The sequence below is a fragment of the Bombina bombina genome, chromosome 4, assembly GCF_027579735.1.
Source record: "Bombina bombina isolate aBomBom1 chromosome 4, aBomBom1.pri, whole genome shotgun sequence".
Taxonomy (NCBI): Eukaryota; Metazoa; Chordata; class Amphibia; order Anura; family Bombinatoridae; genus Bombina; species Bombina bombina.
Genome location: NC_069502.1, coordinates 111,194,199 through 111,210,713, shown reverse-complemented (window position 1 = coordinate 111,210,713; position 16,515 = coordinate 111,194,199).

The window sequence follows — 16,515 nt, the reverse complement described above, 5'->3', positions numbered from 1 at the left end:
ACTCCGGATTCGCCATTCAAGCGCGCAGAGCGCTGTGGCTTAAATCCTGGTCAGCTGATGTGACTTCTAAATCTAAATTGCTTAATATTCCTTTCAAAGGGCAGACATTATTCGGGCCCGGCTTGAAAGAAATTATCGCTGACATTACTGGAGGTAAGGGCCATGCCCTGCCTCAAGACAGGGCCAAACCAAAGGCTAAACAGTCTAATTTTTGTGCCTTTCGTAACTTCAAGGCAGGAGCAGCATCAACTTCCTCCGCTCCAAGACAGGAAGGAACTGTTGCTCGCTACAGACAGGGCTGGAAACCTAACCAGTCCTGGAACAAGGGCAAGCAGGCCAGAAAACCTGCTGCTGCCCCTAAGACAGCATGAAGTGAGGGCCCCCGATCCGGAAACGGATATAGTGGGGGGCAGACATTCTCTCTTTGCCCAGGCTTGGGCAAGAGATGTCCAGGATCCCTGGGCGTTGGAAATCATATCTCAGGGATATCTTCTGGACTTCAAAGCTTCTCCTCCACAAGGGAGATTTCATCTTTCAAGGTTATCAGCAAACCAGATAAAGAAAGAGGCGTTTCTACGCTGTGTACAAGACCTCTTACTAATGGGAGTGATCCACCCAGTTCCGCGGTCGGAACACGGGCAAGGATTCTATTCAAATCTGTTTGTGGTTCCAAAAAAAGAGGGAACCTTCAGACCAATCTTGGACTTAAAGATCCTAAACAAATTCCTAAGAGTTCCATCGTTCAAAATGGAAACAATTCGAACCATCTTACCCATGATCCAAGAGGGTCAGTACATGACCACAGTGGATTTAAAGGATGCCTACCTTCACATACCGATTCACAAGGATCATTACCGGTATCTAAGATTTGCCTTCCTAAACAGGCATTACCAGTTTGTAGCTCTTCCCTTCGGGTTAGCTACGGCTCCAAGAATCTTTACAAAGGTTCTGGGCTCTCTTCTGGCGGTACTAAGACCGCGAGGCATAGCGGTAGCTCCATACCTAGACGACATTCTGATACAAGCGTCAAGTTTCCAAACTGCCAAGTCTCATACAGAGTTAGTTCTGGCATTTCTAAGGTCGCATGGGTGGAAGGTGAACGTAGAAAAGAGTTCTCTATTGCCACTCACAAGAGTTCCCTTTCTAGGGACTCTTATAGATTCTGTAGAAATGAAAATTTACCTGACGGAGGACAGGTTATCAAAACTTCTAAATGCTTGCCGTGTCCTTCATTCCATTCAACACCCGTCAGTAGCTCAGTGCATGTAGGTAATCGGCTTAATGGTAGCGGCAATGGACATAGTACCATTTGCGCGCCTGCATCTCAGACCGCTGCAATTGTGCATTCTAAGTCAGTGGAATGGGGATTACTCAGATTTGTCCCCTCTGCTAAATCTGGATCAAGAGACCAGAGATTCTCTTCTATGGTGGCTTTCTCGGCCACATCTGTCCAAGGGGATACCCTTCCGCAGGCCAGATTGGACGATTGTAACAACAGACGCCAGCCTTCTAGGTTGGGGCGCAGTCTGGAATTCCCTGAAGGCTCAGGGATCATGGACTCAGGAGGAGAGACTCCTTCCAATAAACATTCTGGAATTAAGAGCAATTTTCAATGCTCTTCTGGCTTGGCCTCAGTTAGCAACTCTGAGGTTCATCAGGTTTCAGTCGGACAACATCACGACTGTGGCTTACATCAACCATCAAGGAGGAACAAGGAGTTCCCTAGCGATGATGGAAGTCTCAAAGATAATTCGCTGGGCAGAGTCTCACTCTTGCCACCTGTCAGCGATCCACATCCCAGGCGTGGAGAACTGGGAGGCGGATTTTCTAAGTCGCCAGACCTTTCATCCGGGGGAGTGGGAACTTCATCCGGAGGTGTTTGCCCAACTGCTTCATCATTGGGGCAAACCAGATCTGGATCTCATGGCGTCTCGCCAGAACGCCAAGCTTCCTTGTTACGGATCCAGGTCCAGGGACCCGGGAGCGGTGCTGATAGATGCTCTGACAGCACCTTGGGTCTTCAACATGGCTTATGTGTTTCCACCTTTCCCGATGCTTCCTCGATTGATTGCCAGGATCAAACAGGAGAGAGCATCGGTGATTCTAATAGCGCCTGCGTGGCCACGCAGGACCTGGTATGCAGATCTAGTGGACATGTCGTCCTGTCCACCATGGTCTCTGCCTCTGAGACAGGACCTTCTGATTCAGGGTCCTTTCAAACATCCAAATCTAATTTCTCTGAGGCTGACTGCATGGAGATTGAACGCTTGATTCTATCAAAGCGTGGATTCTCGGAGTCAGTGATTGATACCTTAATACAGGCTAGGAAACCTGTTACCAGGAAAATTTACCATAAAATATGGCGTAAATACTTATATTGGTGCGAATCCAAGAGTTACTCATGGAGTAAGGTTAGGATTCCTAGGATATTGTCTTTTCTACAAGAGGGTTTAGAAAAGGGTTTATCTGCTAGTTCGTTAAAGGGACAGATTTCAGCTCTGTCTATCCTTTTACACAAACGTCTGGCAGAAGTTCCAGACGTTCAGGCTTTTTGTCAGGCTTTGGCTAGGATTAAGCCTGTGTTTAAGACTGTTGCTCTGCCGTGGAGCTTAAACTTAGTTCTTAACGTTCTGCAAGGTGTTCCGTTTGAACCCCTTCATTCCATCGATATCAAGCTGTTATCTTGGAAAGTTCTGTTTTTAATGGCTATTTCCTCGGCTCGAAGAGTCTCTGAGTTATCGGCCTTACATTGTGATTCTCCTTATCTGATTTTTCATTCAGACAAGGTAGTTCTGCGTACTAAACCTGGGTTCTTACCTAAGGTAGTCACTAACAAGAATATCAATCAAGAGATTGTTGTTCCATCACTGTGCCCTAACCCTTCTTCAAAGAAGGAACGACTTTTGCACAATCTGGACGTCGTCCGTGCCCTGAAATTTTATTTGCAGGCAACTAAAGATTTTCGTCAAACTTCTTCCCTGTTTGTCGTTTATTCTGGACAGAGGAGAGGTCAAAAAGCTTCGGCTACCTCTCTCTCTTTTTGGCTTCGTAGCATAATACGTTTAGCCTATGAGACTGCTGGACAGCAGCCTCCTGAATGGATTACAGCTCATTCTACTAGAGCTGTGGCTTCCACTTGGGCCTTTAAGAATGAGGCCTCTGTTGAACAGATTTGCAAGGCTGCAACTTGGTCTTCACTTCACACTTTTTCATAATTTTACAAATTTGACACTTTTGCTTCTTCGGAGGCTGTTTTTGGGAGAAAGGTTCTACAGGCAGTGGTTCCTTCCGTGTAAAGATCCTGCCTGTCCCTCCCGTCATCCGTGTACTTTTAGCTTTGGTATTGGTATCCCATAAGTAATGGATGACCCGTGGACTGACTACACTTAACAGCAGAAAATATAATTTATGCTTACCTGATAAATTCATTTCTCCTGTAGTGTAGTCAGTCCACGGCCCGCCCTGTTTTTACGGCAGGTCTAAATTTTAATTAAACTCCAGTCACCACTGCACCCTATGGTTTCTCCTTTCTCGTATGGTTTCGGTCGAATGACTGGATATGACGTAGAGGGGAGGAGCTATATAGCAGCTCTGCTTGGGTGATCCACTTGCACTTCCTGTTAGGGAGGAGTTATAATCCCATAAGTAATGGATGACCCTGTGGACTGACTACACTACAGGAGAAATGAATTTATCAGGTAAGCATAAATTATATTTTTTGGAGACGTTTGTCTCTGATTCAAACTCTACTTCTTGCGAATAATATGAATTGGCCCGGGTGATAAATGCCCATCAGTTATGTTCCGAATGCCGTTTTAGAGTGCTCTGTTCCTCGGGATCGGGGAACCAGGTGCCCACTGAGCCATCTGTCTCTGGGGATTCTATTTCACACGAGGTGAGTTCCCTACCACCAACTCTTACTACGCATGCAGGTAACCCAAACGCTACTTATCCTTCTATGGAGTGTGGCCAGTTCCCACCGGAGGTAACGACACTGTTCCGCATGGCCATATCTTTGGCTCTGGCGCATCTGCACATCCCCGGGGTGTGCTTACGATATTGTCCGTGTTCCGTTAACCGGGGCTCGTCAGGCGTGGGATGGCCTGGTCCAGTTCAGCCCTCCGGGGGAGTGACTACCCCATAGGCCTCAGGGGATCAACCTTCGGGGCTGGTGTTTTCTTTTGTCCCGGCGGAGGTATGTTGCGCTTTTCGTTATAGACTGGCGCGCCTTCATGTTCTACTGAGGCATGTTTTGGTGTTGGTGGAGGATCCCACTCTTAATTGGTCTGGGGATTCTCAGTTTTAATCTTCAACTGGCTTGCTTTCATAAACATAAGGGGATGAAGTAATATTTTTATAGTCTTTGTTTTTTGTGTATCCTTTTCCAGTTCTGAGCTTTGAAGTCTCGGACCCCTGTTGGCCTGGTCCTGCGGGTCTGTCCGTTCTTCCTGGGCAATAACCTACGGGTTGCCTTATTTTTATTTGGTCTAAAGCTCATGTTGTTGTGTGATGTTTCCTTAGGGAACCTTCGTTTCTGGAATTGATACTCTCGATTTTGTGGTCGCACTGTTTACTTTATGGATGTACTAGTTTTATATTCTGTCTGACTGTTCTTTATCCCTCCATCTTGGGGGAGACTCTATGTGGCCTTGACAGTGCTGTGGGGCCCTTGATTTCAGGCTGGTCCTGACTGGGTACAAATCGTTCTGTCTTTGAGACCTAGTTCAGACATGTGGCACCTTTTTATGTCCGGCTGGTCCGGTGAGGGCGCCTAGTGATCACAATATGATTTGTGTTGTTTACTTGTTATTTTACAAGCTTCAACTAGCATCCTGAGAGGTCTTGATGGTCCGTGGTTGCTTAGGGGCATGGGGGATTGGTTCAGTCCTTATTCGCCTTTCTAGTGGGCTGGGACTCCGTTTAGATCCGCAGCGTCATGCTCAGTCTTTTCCGATTTTTCCGGAAACTAGAGTGTTCCTTCCCATTGTGGGTTGGAGGCTTGGAGGATTTAGGTCCTTCATACCGCCATTCTTACGGTTTTGCCTTTGGAAGTGTCCTTTTAGGACTTGTTCCTTTTAGAGGCTCTCTTCCTTTGGGTCGAGACTTTCTGGACTTCGTCTGTTTTTTTGCTGTGGCCACTTATTCAGGAAGTGAAGACCGTTAGGCTCGGTCTTCCTTCGGGAGTTAGTCATCTCCATATCAGGGGCGATAGGAGGTGTCGTCTCTTTTATCCAAGCTTTTTGCTTAGGGGATGTTTTTCTGCCTGAGTTTGGGATGTTTTTCATTCTTCTCCCTTGGGTGTGGTCCTCTGTAACGTTGATCTGAAAGGATCATGGAGACTAGCCTTTCTGTTCTATTCTCTTTCAGGTGACTCTGTTCTCGTTCTCATTTCCCTTTGTGCTACCCTTGGGGCCTTTGGGCTCTAAAGAAATTGCGTGACTTTGCCGCGGCCTAGCACCTTGTTGGGGGGGTGTTGACCTTCGGCCAAGGGTGTTCTCTTCCCTTTGGGCTGGGAATTATGAGTGAGTCTTGTACCCATTCTCCGGGTTCCCAGGTTATCATCCCCTGTGAGGTCTGATTGCTTCAGACGGGGTATGTTGGGTTCCTTGGGGGTGTCGTTCGTTCTAGGATGATTCTGGGTCCAGGGTTCTTGTCTTGGATCCTTCTTGGATGTCTGGAGACTAATGATCCTGAGTTTTTTCAGGGACCCTATGTTGCAACATAGGGGCTAGCTCATTGGGCTTGCAAGCAGGAAGGCCAGAGTTCACATCCACCTTCGGGTACTGGTTATAAACTTTAGGGCCTGACTTGTCCTTCGGACGGAGTGTGCTCCTCTTCATGTGGAGTTTTTTTCTCTTTCCTCTTTTAGGGGATAGTTTGTCTTCCTTATGAGCTGGGGTTTCTTCTCCCTGGAGGATCATTGTCCTGCCCTGTGTGTAGAAGGTTGAATCAGGTGACGTATTTCTGTAAGGGGCAGCATCTGCTGCTCTGTGGGCTCTGTTCCACCTGTTGGAAATTGATCTCTCTACGTAGAGACTAAGAGAGTTGTGACAGGTATTCCTACGGATCTATTGCACTTTTCTCTGTCCTAGGGGGTTCTCCTCGGGAGTGCCTTATTTTGCAGGAGCATATTGGGTTGGCACCCGAGTTCTGTTGGGGTGGGTGAGTCCCCCCTTTTTCTTCCATTCCCTGGGGGCTTGTGGTTTCTGTCCCCCCTGTCTATCAGACATGTCTGTCGCTGGGGCTGGTCCGGTGTTGGAGCAGGATCTGAGATCTGGTGCTCTGCTATTCGTCCTCAGAGCATTTGAGGTACAGTAAGCCTCTTTGAGGTTTCTTCTTTCAATACGTTTAAGATTTGTGGGAAGGACTGGCGACTCTTAGATAGCCTGCGACGTTATCCGCTGGTTAGTGGATACTTATCCTTAGGATCCTATCTTCAGCTGCTTTCTACTTGCCGTGCAAGTATTTAAGTTTCAGAGTAATTTTTAGATGACTGCAGTGTTTTTACTTCAGGTGTTGTTCGTCAGACCTATCTGAGCTTGCTGCATGAGGTTTCGTTTCTGAATATTTCGGTATTCTGAGCTACCTTTTTTTTACTTTGGGACCTTCATCTTCAGTTGCTTCTAGAATGTGGTTGCACTGTGTTAGGGGAATATCCTCTCTCTGTTTCAGATTCCCGGCCTTATCCTGTGGTTTCTGTATTTCTGGGGTCTGGGCTTTGCTTCCTCTTGTTTCTAGGAGACTGGTTGAGTCTCTGTAAGCCTGACCTGGTTTCTCAGGTTTTTTGCTCTGTGTTTGTGTCCTTTTTTAGTTTTTTTTTCTGGAGTTCCTTATGCTCAGCTAGCTCAGCATACTAATGCACTGTGGCTACTCTGCACTGTAGCAAACCGAGGGTTGCAAGTTCGATCCCCGGCGAGGTCTACTCAGCCTTTCCTCCGTTCGAGGTTGATAAAATGAGCAGCACCTTGAGTCCCTTAAGGGGGATTAGCTGCGCTTTATAAGTACAATCTTGTTTTCTCTGTGTCTTTTCTTCTTTGTGGAAGAATACTGTAGTTTGTTCCCTTTCTGTAGTAAGGGGTGTGTTGTTTGGAGACCGACTGCTGGGCGACGGTGTCTCTTGGAGGCTGTTGACTCAGTCGAGTCTAGTTCCTGTGGTCTCTAGCAAGGCTTGTAGACTATCTGCGGGTCAGTGTCCTTGGGCCTTTTCCTTTTTTCAAAGTTGTTCTCGTTTCGGACGAAGCAGGATTTTGTTGGGTAGGGGTTTTCAGGCCTGGTGCCCTCAGAATGGGCCGCCTCTTGTACCCTCCCGTTTTTGCATTCAGTGTCCTTTTCCCAAAAGTAATGAATGCAGCTGTGGACTCTTTCCATTTATGAAGAAAAACTTAAATTATGCTTACCTGATAATTTTCTTCAGATGGAAAGAGTCCACAGCTCACCGCCCGTAATTTTTCGGTGGGGCGTCTGTTATTTTTGTTCTTCTGGCACCTTTTCACCCTGATATTTCTTCTACTGTTCCTTGTTCCCTCGGCAGAATGACTGGGGCATAAGGGAAGTGGGGGAGGTATTTAAGCCTTTGGCTGGGGTGTCTTTGCCTCCTTCTGGTGGCCAGGTTTTAAATTCCCGAAAGCAATGAATGCAGCTGTGGACTCTTTCCATCTGAAGAAAAGAAAATTATCCGGTAAGCATAATTTACGCTTTTTTAATGTTTTCAGCTAACCTGCAAAGGGCTCCAATGCACTGCTATGTATGTCTACCTATGTATGTATACATATTAATTTATGTGTTTATATATGTCTGCAAATACATATATACGCTTATAAATACATAAGCTCTGGTAGGGTGTATTTGCCTCCTCCTGGTAGTCAGGTGATGTAATTTCCAAGAGTAAGGATCATGGACTCTCACTACCAAGAAAGAAATGAATTTATCAGGTAAGAATAAATATTTTTTTTGTCTCATGTAACAGTTAACCAGAGCTCTGACATTGTGATATCCTTTAACACGTTAAATTAAATTGTAAACGCATTTACTTTCAACTCAAAATACACGCGCTACTTCCAACGTGTGAAAAGAGCCAAGATAAACCCTTTTTAGCTTGCATGACAAATCTTTTGGCAATGGGCATACAATAGAAGTCTTTCAAAAGAACACACACAGGAGCAGTCACATCACAGGGCATGTAAATATGAAGGTTTGCCTTCTGGTTTTTGAGTTTATTGTTTTAGAGCAGTTTAAATAAATCTCTCTGGTTATAAAGATGTTATGAGGTCATGGCATCTAGCTCTTCGACATTTAGACGTCCCTCCTCTAGGCTTATTTCCCTTCAGGGAAATGCTTCCCTCCTGGCATTGATACTTCACCCTTTCATACGTGGTGAATGGCTGGACTGGGAACTGTTGGGGATGCTTTGGATTATGCTACACATGGGATAAAATCCTTTACGGACCTGCCGTCTCAATTCAATTTACCACGAGTGGACTTTTATTCATATTTACAAATGCCACATTACATTTCATGAGAATATATAAACATTTTGGGGATCTTCATGTCTTTGTGGCCTCCCAAGCTGCCTTTAAATTAAGTAATTTTTCAATATCAGGCCTCTAGAAAACTTTGTTACAAAAATGGGAAAAGGCAACTCTTGATTTGTTGGGAAGACTATGGAAGACAGATATAGAGCGTGACGACACACACTCTCTATTCCAAGACCGCCTTATCATGGTGAGAAAAGCAACACTTTCAATTAATTTTAGAGAATCTCAGTTTCGGATGCTTCATAAAGACTATATCACTCCGCGGAGGCTGACCAAATGGCAAACTAATATAGAAAATACTTGTAGTAAATACCGACTGTTTAATCCCGACTTCCTACATTATTTTCAAACGTCCTTATATCTGCGGAATCTGTTGGCGCTTTCAAATAAAGAATAATAATAATAAAACACAATGCAAGTTACTCTAAGAATAAAGCAAATATGTTTTTTAGATTGGAATGACCAGCCGACTAATATCAGATCACTTCTCACTGCTATTATTTTAATAGCAAGAAAGTGCATTCTTAACCATTGGACTGTAAGGAACCCACCTCCATTCCCCAATTAAAAAGCAAAATACTTAGACAGTTATTCATCGAGCAATTAGATACCAAAATGGATACTGCCAGGAGACTAAAACACTTTTTACAAAAATGGCAAATATACATTAAAACATTAAATACCGAGTTACAGAAACAGTATTGTCCTTTGCTCAGACTGAATTAATGCTACTACATCACTGAGATGTGAGTGGAGATCCTTATATCACACATAGAGGGCTGGTACTGGCTGAGGACAGAGAGAGAGAGGTTTCCTTTTTTTTCCTCAAGGGAGGGATTGTCTACACGTTAAATCTAAAAGTCGTTTGCAACTTCTCCTAACTCTGTAGGTGGCTACAAAATGGTTATCTGTCACTGATATATTAATATTGTTGGACATTTTGTTAAATGTTATTGTTAATATTGTCTTAACTAAGTTTTTTTTTTTAAAAAAGGAGACTGAACATCATAAATCAAAGGAGCTCCACCTCTGTTTTTCTTCTGAGTCCTGCAGGGCTGTGGACCTGGGACAGTCATGAGAACTTTTGTATATTGGAAAAAGGAGAGACTTAATCTAGCACGTTCAATGATGCGTGATTGATCATCCATTTCTGTTGTGAAAAGTTTACATGTCTTAATGCATAACCTTATGTAGAACCTTATTTTTATTAAAGGGACATAATACTCATATGCTAAATCACTTGAAACTGATGCAGTGTAACTGTAAAAAGCTGACAGGAAAATATCACGTGAGCATCTCTATGTAAAAAAGGAAGATATTTTACCTCACAATATCCTCAGCTCAGCAGAGTAAGTTCTGTGTATAAAGTTATACTCAGCTGCTGCCCAGCTGCAGGTAAAAAAAAATAATGAAGAAATGAACAGCAGCCAATCAGCATCAACAGTGCTGAGGTCATTAACTCTTTTACTGTGATCTCATGAGATTTGACTTAACTCTCATGAGATTTCATAGTAAACTTCCTTAAACTAAATAGGGAAATAAGATGAGTGTGTACGTAAGCTCACTCCCTTAGCTGTCCCGGGACAGACATACTGATTTGCTGCTTAGAAGTCCTTTACAATGGGATGTGGCTACTGAGGAATTTTTGAGGTAAAAAATCTTTCTTTTTTACATAGAGATGTTTTGGTGATATTTTCTAGTCCTCTTTTTACAGCTATGCTGCATCACTTTCAAGTGTTTCAACGTTTGGGTATCATGGCCCTTTAAGTTTACTGTGAAAGCGATATATATGCACAGTAAATCTCTGTTTTCATTCTCTATCTCTCAATAATTGCATACACAGATCCCTACACTGATAACTCTATTATTTATGTATTATATGCAATTAATTTACCAAACCTGTCCAAGTCAATCTATGAGTTAAAAGAAATGCTTCTCCCTCTTTCTCTCTCTCTGTAAAGCACTAGCAGATTGAATTTATATAACTTAGCTACTGATTCCATGATTAAAAAGTGCAAGATTTAAAAAAAATATATATTTCAGATATTTTTGCATAAGCCTCTCATAGCTCCACCCTCCCACAGTTCACACAATAGGATATTTTAATGTGCCTGCTTCTCTAAATTTACTGGAGATAATGTGGATGTTTGTTATCCCTTAGAAGGAAGAGGTACCAGTTGATCATACTATAAAAAAGTATCAAATGAATAATTGTATTCAGTCAAATGTAGCATTAATATAGGTCCACAGCTGCATTCATTACTTTTGGGAAATACAGAACCTGGCCACCAGGAGGAGGCAAAGACACCCCAGCCAAAGACTTAAATACCTCCCCCACTTCCCTCATCCCCCAGTCATTCTTTGCCTTTCGTCACAGGAGGTTGGCAGAGAAGTGTCAGAAGTTCGAGATAGTCTCTTATGGAGGGTAGTACTCTTTGCAATCGGACTGGAGTTTTAAGCAATCCTGTCAGCCTCTCAGTGAGACCATGGATGAAAGTTAGAGTCCAGAGATGCAGGGGGAGTTTTCCTGCGAACCCATCCCGATTCAGATTAACAGCTCCTTGGTAATCAGCGTTGACGAGTTTCGCTGCCTACCTTTCTTCACTCAAGTCCATGCCAGAAGCGAGGCTACTATCGGTCACACTTGAAGGGCCGTGTTCCTGTTCCACGGCGTAGATTCCGGTAAGATTGTTTCATTTTATTTCAATATGAGAATGTATTGTTGAAGAAACAAGGTAGGGTCCCAGTGAGACTCCTTTTATCTTAATATGGAATCATGGGTTAATATCTCCTGAGGGGGGGGTTATTGAACAGGGGGGGCTTTAATTATGTTTGTTATATGTTCTATCTGCTAATGTGTAGCTATGACTAAGCTCACTGCCTTTACGGAACATAACGGCCTTCTTTTAATGACGAAATCTCTCAAGATTGTGCGCCCTTTTTTGTGACTGGCACGGTGCACCTCGTGACGGGTTCAATTACATTGGTTTTTTACTTCCGTATGCTGACTGTGTACGACCGAGAGAGTCTAGCTCATGGGTTGTCTGGTTCACAGGAGGTGGTGAGTGCCCCAGCCATTGAGGGTGTTAAAGGGTGCCAGTTAGTTTCTTAATTTTTGTAATCCCAAGATTATAGAGGATTCTGCTATGCGAGACACGGATGCCTCTGATACAGAGAATGCGTCTTGTGATGAATATGAAATGGCCCGGGTAATCAATGCCCATCAGTTATGTTCCGATTGCCGTTCTAGAGTACTCTCTTCTCCCGAATCGGGGAGCTTAGAGTGCGTTAAGCCATCCGCCTCTGAGGTTTCCATGACTCGTGAGGTGCGTGCCCCAGACCCTTTCCCGGCTACGCAGACAGGCGTCCCTATGGCCTTTACTCATCCGGATGGTTTGTTTCCTCCAGAGGTTACGGCACGATTGTGGGTGGCCATTTCTATGGCGCTGACTCATTTATATCTCCCAAGTGAAGCATTTCTAAGATACTGTCCGTGTTCTATTAACCAAGGCCTGTCGAGCGTGGGATCGCCCGATTCAGTTTGGCCTTCTGGGGAAGCGTTGGCCCCTGAGGCTTCAGGTGCCCCAATCTCGGAGCCAGGGTCTTCAGTTGATCCGTCGAGTGATGATTTTGCCTTCCGTTACAGGCTGACTCGCCTTCATGTTCTTTTAAGACATGTTTTGGCAATGTTGGAGGATCCCAGTCCTAGTGGGCCGAGGCCTTAGAAGCTGGATGGCAAAATGGATATGACGTTTGGGGATGAAGCCAATCTCCTTAACGTCCCTGTATTATTTTTTCTTTATATTTTCGTTTCCAGTTCTGAGCTTGGGTGAATGGGGCTTCTAATCGGCTGGTCCCGTTGTCGTTTTCATTCACCTTGGGCGTTCACCCGATGGGTGCTGCCTTCATTTTATTTTTTGATCCAGATGGATGTGTTTAATTTGTTTTCCTTAAGCTCATGTCTGATTTTCGTTTTATGAACTTTCTTCTCTGGAACCGATACTTGCAATAGTGGTCGTGTGGGCACTCCCTCGGAAGTTGCGCACTTGTTGAATATTAGAATTATGTTTTTCTAGTTAATTTATCGATCCTTTGGGATGAATTTTCTTGGACCTTGAGCAGTTCTTTATACCAGGCTGGTACTGGTCAGACGCTTTTTAGGCTCTTACCAGGGTTCATGTCACCTTCGTGGTGCTGATTAAATCCGGTTGGATTCTGAATGTCACTTGGTCTATTCTATGGACTCCAGGCTCGGATCCTACCGAAGTTTGAGGCCTGTGGTATATATGAAATCCCTCCAGACGGAGGGTTGTGAGTGCCAATCTAAGGTTTGTTTGGTTCAGGCTATTTGCCTGGGATACAGGTCTGTTTTTGCAGACAGCATCATGGTTCTTCTGGTTCCTGGGGACTAAGAACCTTTATTTCCATTTCTTGGAGTTGGGGGATGTGTGTGACATTTGTGGTCTGTGTGCTGAGTGATTAATGGTTTGAGTTCTTCCCGACGCTGATTCTTTAGCCTATTAAACTTTTGCTTGCGGTGGCGGAGTTTCATTCCTTCCCGCGTTGGGTGGATCATCTGGTCTGGATGCACGGGCATATTTTTCTCTTATACCACGAGTTGTGTTACTCTAGGAGGTGGTATGCAAGGGTCCCTGCCTTCTGTGGGGGGCTACGACTCCAGCGTTGCCTTGCTTAAAGTAGTTTTTAGGAAGATAGGATCTCTGGCTGTTGTCTCTTCCATTTTATACCCTTGGTCTGACCACGGTCTTTGACGTTCGGGTGTCTTGCGTCCTCGTCGCAACTCTAGCCTGGAGGCTTGTCAGTGAAGAGTCGAGGTCGGGTACGAATGGCCGCCCTTCTGGGGTCAGTTAGTTGACCATTTATCATCGAAGCTCCATTAGGGATTTTGTGGGCGGTGCCTTACGTTTAACTCTCTAGGATGGCGAGCAAGGTCTAGGGTTATCATTCGCCTTCGGGGTGTTGGTTGCTAACCTGCCTGTGTGCGGAACACATGTTATCGCTTGCCTATGAGATTTCCCTGCGATCCATATGCACTGGGTGCTGAATCTCAGACCATTATGGAGTTCTTTGTGACTCTTGGGTTTGGGGCTATTGCTAGATCGCCAAGTCTACAGACTTTAAAGGTGCGCTCCTCCTTGTAGTAGGCAGTTTAGGGTTCCTCTGGAAGTTGGCTCTTTCGATCGACTCGTTTTCGAGGACCCTGGCCTAGGTCCATGTCTCTCCTTGGATGGGTGTGGACGGTTCGGTCTCACACTAGCTGTATGTGGTCCTGCAGGCCTCTCTCGTAGGGGCCAGGGCTCTGTGAGAAATGCCTATCTGTCTGTGGCTTAGGCTTTAGGTCCTTCTGACGGGTCCCCTACTGGTGCATTTAAGATGTTCCTGTAGACTCCAGGTCTCTTTCAACTGGGTTTGTGATATGGCCAAGTGGTCTCGACTTTATAGTAGGGTGTTTTCCCGTTGTTTTCATTCCCTTCTCTTCTAGAGTGGGGGTTGTGGGCCTTCTTCTCTTGGGATGTGTTCCTTTTTTTGGACAAAGACAGCGTGTAGGGGGTTTCGTACCCAAGCACAATGTCTATCCTGACTCACGGTAGCATGCCGTTGGTAGCAGCGGTTTAACTGGGGACTTTATTCCTCATTGATCCTTCCTTTCTCTTCCAGAAGTCTGGGACTCCTGTCTCGGTCTTTGACTAGCCTTGGGGCTGGGACCGTTGTCATGGAGGGAAGGTTGGGGATCGTTTACTCTATTCAGTGTTGACTGTTTTCTTAGTGTTGGTCCTCTCCTTTGTGGGAGGACTTTGGATGTCCTCCTCTTTCTACTGGCGTTTGGTCTACCGCCACACTACTCTGAATGCGACCCGTCTGATCTGGGAAGTTAAGCATGGTCAGGCCTGGCCAGTACCTGGATGGGAGTCTGTCTGGGAACACCGGGTGCGGTAGTGCTGGGAGGGGGCACTCCTTAGAGTCCTTGAACGGTTTGCAGTTGGAACCATCTACAGCTATTTGCACTATGATAGTGTACCCAGCTATGGCTAATTGCTCCTGACTGTATGCTAACAAGCTTTGAAGCACCTTTCAGTGGTTTGGGTTAGCAATGGTGAGTCAACTTTCCTCCTGGAAGCTGGTTATTGAGAGTTCCGGTTTGAGGTTCTTTTTGGAGAGCTCTTTTCTAGCTGCTGAGATAGTTATCCTGTTTCTGCTGTCTCTGCCTGTCTACCCTGCAGTCTAGATATGTTATGAGGCAACGGGAGACTCATGGTTTCCTGGAGTACCTTAGGGTATGGTACAGGATCAGAGATATGAGGGTGTTCCTCGAGTCCTTTTTGGGACATGTGTCCCTCTGTTTGTATCCTTTTTTCTTGGTCCTTGTGTTTCTAGGGAGCTTGTTTCCCTGGGCGTTGTTATTGTAAGACAAACATGGGTTGTTTTATATGTGTTGAATGGGAAAAGTTCCTTTGGATTTTTCCAGGACTCTGGTTGCCCTTTTGAGGGCAGATGCGGTCTTTGTCTTTGGCCGGGCACCTTCTTGGGAGTCGCGTTCCCCGGGGCGGACGTCTCGGAGGTTGTTGGGCTTGACGGACTCTGGCACTGAGTGGTCTTTAGTTCGGCTTTGTTGGCGGTGTAACTAATTTGAAGTTACCTGGGCTCAGGTTTTCTCCCGTGTCGTTTGTTCTTAAATTTTAGGGTGTTGAGTAGTTCAGGCTGTGGTGCCTTTCGAAGGGGCAGCCTTTTGTACCCACCCGTTGTTTGCTTTCAGTGTCCTCTAGCTAGTATTGTTTTCCCAAAAGTAATGAATGCAGCTGTGGACTCTTCCCTTTTAAGAAGTAAAACATAAATTATGTTTACCTGATAATTTCATTTTCTTCTGAAGGGAAGAGTCCACAGCTCCTGGCCGCGTTTTTTCTTTATGAGGCGGCTGTACTTTTTTTGTTCTTCTGGCACCTTTTTTCACCCTGATATTACTGCTACTTGTTCCCTTGGTAGAATGACTGGGGGATGAGGGAAGTGGGGGAGGTATTTAAGCCTTTGGCTGGGGTGTCTTTGCCTCCTCCTGGTGGCCAGGTTCTGTATTTCCCAAAAGTAATGAATGCAGCTGTGGACTCTACCCTTCAGAAGAAAAATAAAATTATCAGGTAAGCATAATTTATGTTTTCATTCTCTATTTAGCTGTTTTCTTTTCCTGCAGATACACTAAAAGTGTGAATCTTTGTTTCTTTTATATCCTAGCGTTTGAAATTCCAAATGTGGAGCTAAGAACTCACATATAAACAAGTATAATTGAAATAAAAGATAGGCAGCTCTGATTAGATTAATTAGCTTCCTGTATATGAGTTTGTCCTTGCACTGCATTGCAGTCATTTGGGCTAATATATGTAGCATTGTAATAGCATACTATGAAAAAACAAATGTTTTGTACAATGTACAATGTACAAATGTTTATAAATTAAACAACTAATCAAGGTATATAAAACAAGATAAACAAAAATATTATGGTGAAAAAGGCCTAAAACCTAGGAGTGGAGGGAGGGCAGCAAAAGTTTGAGTGCCTAGGGCTGCACAAAACCTAAATATGCCACTGTATATGCCTCTTGTCACTGGCTCACTTATGTGTTCAGCTAGCTCCCAGTAGTGCATTGCTGCTTCTTTAACCCTTTGGTGACCGAGGACGTTTCAGGCACGTCCTACAAAAAGTGTAAGCTAATGATCAAGGACATGCCTGGGATTGTGATCGCTTCCAGATGCTTTCAGGGTATTGCAGCGATGCCTCAATGTTAAGGCATCGTGCAATACCCTTTTTTAGGCAACCGATGCAGAGAGGGCCACCCTGTGGCCCCCTCTGCATCAGCCAGCGATAGTGCCGATCATTGGTGGTGTGGGAGGAATACGAGGGAGGCGGGTGGGCAGCCCATTGCTGGAGAGAAGTTCCGGATCCATGAGTGCCGGCAGAGGGAGCACGCGCCTG